This window comes from Danaus plexippus, chromosome 17, assembly GCF_018135715.1.
Source record: "Danaus plexippus chromosome 17, MEX_DaPlex, whole genome shotgun sequence".
NCBI classification, from domain to species: Eukaryota; Metazoa; Arthropoda; class Insecta; order Lepidoptera; family Nymphalidae; genus Danaus; species Danaus plexippus.
In genome coordinates, this window is record NC_083548.1 from 3,388,401 (window position 1) to 3,392,062 (window position 3,662).

A 3,662-nucleotide genomic window follows, 5' to 3' on the forward strand; every position below is an offset into this window, starting at 1 on the left:
CGATATGACATCTGGAACAAATGAGAATATTTACTTAGTTCCAAACCTCCATCATAAAACTTGATCGAAGATGTATTGATTTCCGTGATATCTATTAAAGTGAAAGCTCATTTCATTGAAAGCCGATGAATATTTAATAGTCCCAACAAACGCCCGCCACGAAGTTACTTGGGCATAATTATCAAAAGCCCATTGAATTCTTTTATAACTCAACTTTCAGACTTTTCATGTCAATATTCGTTTGAAAGACGGTAAATATAATTAAAATAGCCGTTAAATTATTCATGATCTTCGATTTCATTAAATCTTTTTAAGACATCACACAATTTTAAATCTAAATAAAAATACTTTTTTTTTATTAAACTAAGATTTGTTATATATAATTGTATACCTGCTATAAAAAGTTTCGATATATAATAAGTAAATAAACGTATATAATTTTTCTGATAGATAATGTTTAGTGTACCCATGATAGAGTTTTGTTTAATGAATGTAGAGTGTCAAGTTCGTGGTATAGCGAGCACAACCGAGACAGGTACCTCGCCGCATCGCTGGATCCGTTCCAACGGCTAATATTCTATTTTGTTTGTCTTCGGAGGCAATAAAATGAATTTTATGCAAATCATACGAATTCTATACATTTTTGATGAGCTCTCAGACACATTCGCGCCGCTTAATTAATATATTTTTCCATCAAAACTTTCTATTATTTTGCTTACGGCGAGGTTCATTCAAGTATTGTTTACTAACTTCAATCAAATATCTTTAATTAATAATAAGATTACGGCTTAACGGCTGAATGTTTCAAATATAGGTCATTAATGTTTTTATACGAACTCAAAATTTTCATTTACGTATATTACTTTTCAAATATATAATATATTGTGGTCGGCTGGTTATATCTGGATTATTTGTTTGAAAACACAAAGGATAAGCCGTATGAGATCATTCGAGTATGTAAATGCACATTATAAAAAATATTCAAACCAATATGAGGGTAGGAGATTAAAAAATATGATCCCAATAGACTTTTCGCTTTATAATGGATGACTGAACAAAGATATTACAATAAATATATATATGTATATGTAAACAAATATGGTAAAGTAGCTATATTAATAAACACAAATAACCGCTAAGGTTCTAGCCGAGGCAAGTTTATTGATGTGCAAGAGAATAAGCGAACCTTTTTACTTTTTGTCGAGTAGTGCGTCTCAACGTCAACAACGTACAAACCGCTTTGTATTATAAAGTCAAGTGCTTCATATATTTCAAGCCGGGCAACACGACAGGCACACAGGATATGGAAATAAGATGACGGAATTAGCTTGTTTGTAAAGGTAAACACGTAAATTTATAATAATTATGATGGCTGAACAAACAGGGATGTCTGTTTGAAATGTTTGTAAAACTAAAATACCAGAGACAAAGACGCGAAGAACATGGCATTCGTTTTTTAATTCAAAAAAGAAACAGAATATAAATGTATAGTAAAAAACGTGACTGTTTAATTTTTGAATGAAAACAAAGGAATTGATAAACAACGTTCGTGTGTTTTATAAATGTGTAACAATTGTATAAAATACGGAAAAGTTACTATAAATGTTTTATTAAATAATTTTTGTTACAGAGATATATTTTTTGTGTATATAAAAATCGCTTTTTAATATTAAAAATGTATTACAAAAAAATAGAGGTAAGTGTAAACGTTGATAAGAGGTATCAAATGTTCTTTAAATACAAATACGTTGGAAGAGGGTGTATTATAACACTTTTTAATCAATAATAAGCAAAAAGTTTAACTCGTGGAAAATATAAAACGACTACATTATTATTTATTTTAAAAGTATTTAATCTTACCAACAAACAACAAGCAAATGTATTTTTCTTTCACTAGAATTCGAGCACAAATAAAATACACTATGTATGTCGAAAGTTAATAAAGTTTGTCGTTTGCTCGCGACGCTTAAGCGCTACGTTGCCATTCGGCAGCTGTAGGCGTTCTGGGCGACGCCAGACTGACGCGCGCCTTATATCGCCCGTAGCAACCCCTGTGACGTTACGTTTCCCGCCAAACACCCCTTGTCCATCAATAGAAGACAGATAAAAAAGAAACCTTTTTACTTTCGTATATTTGTTTTTCATTTTTAAACTTTAATAGTATACAATTCTTCAAAATTTTCAATAGTGCTATAATTTTAAATATAAGCATTTTTCCAGATGTACGTAGCGTATATTTAGTTTACCTTTTTTACATTTAACTTGACGTTTCAAATAATTTTATCTTATGTTTCTGTAAAACTGGTTACTGTAAAGTAATCGAACGTAACGTCGGGTTAAGTATTAAAAATGTAAATGTAAAATTAAATATACACAATTTAAAATGGAGAGAAAAAATATGTATTTTTTTATATATTAAAGTTTCAGATTAACTGTACGTTGATTTTCGTATATTGTAATAGATTCCTTCTATTTCGATATTTTAACTTTAAACTATGATCGGGTTTAATTTCTTCCAAGATAGGGTTGAATTTTAATTTCGTGTCTAGTATATTTTGTACGTAATAGTGTTCCCTGTCATTTATCTATTTTTTAGTCCATTAAAAAAAATCAGTTTACAGTACTTTACTGGTGTGTATGAAGTATAAGGATATATATTGTTCCTTAAAGCTTTGGTCATCTGTTAATAAAAAAACTAGGTTCTCTGGTTTTATTGACACAATGATATGTTTTTATGTATCCTTTAATTTATTTATGAAATTGAATAACGATATTAGGTGTCCTACACATCACATGAAATATATAAATATATGAACCCATTACCCCATGAAAAACACATATACATGATCTAAATATTTTACCAAACACTCACAAACAAAATACAAAACACATTCGATATACATTACATTTCTAATTTGAATATCTTACAAAACTTTTGTCAAGAGATTCTGTTTATGACGGAATCACATTAATTTACAATTTATAATCTGTTACAAACACTTTCGATCTCATTTTCTCATTTATGAGTGAAAGCGTCAATGTGTTATAGAAATTTGTACTCACCTTAAGACGCGTCTCTCATAACACAAACTTAAATAACAAACACATTTTAAATAACCGGCAACTGAAATGAGGCAATCAAACACAATAATCTCGGAAAAGTGCATCGGAGTCACAATTAAACATAAAAAAACTGTTTGTTTACACAAGCTTGATACTAAATAAGATATGTTATGCGACCTCGCGAACGGCGACTAGCGGCGGGCACGTGAAACTCGCTAGGGCGGCTAGGGCCGAACGTAGGGTAGCAACTGTAGTGATGTGCCTATTTCCGTCTCATTTTCACGCATAGCGATACGAAAATCTCTGTTATATAGTGTTACGCAAAAACGGAGCTTTTATCAATGACATAGGATATACAGATTCTTGCGTACGTTGCGTATCTCCCCCGCAGGCGCGTAGTGGCCTTGAGCCTGATGTTTTCATCCCGTGTGCGTAATAAAGCGTTTAGGAAGGGGACGAGTGACTTCTTCTGAAGGATTTATGGACGAATCTCTAGAATTAATTCGGACCGATTTTAGCCCTCGTGCCTGTCAAGGGGAGATGTTATACTTGGAGTTATTTACATAATTATTAGCGGCGTGTTGCCACCATTTGAATAT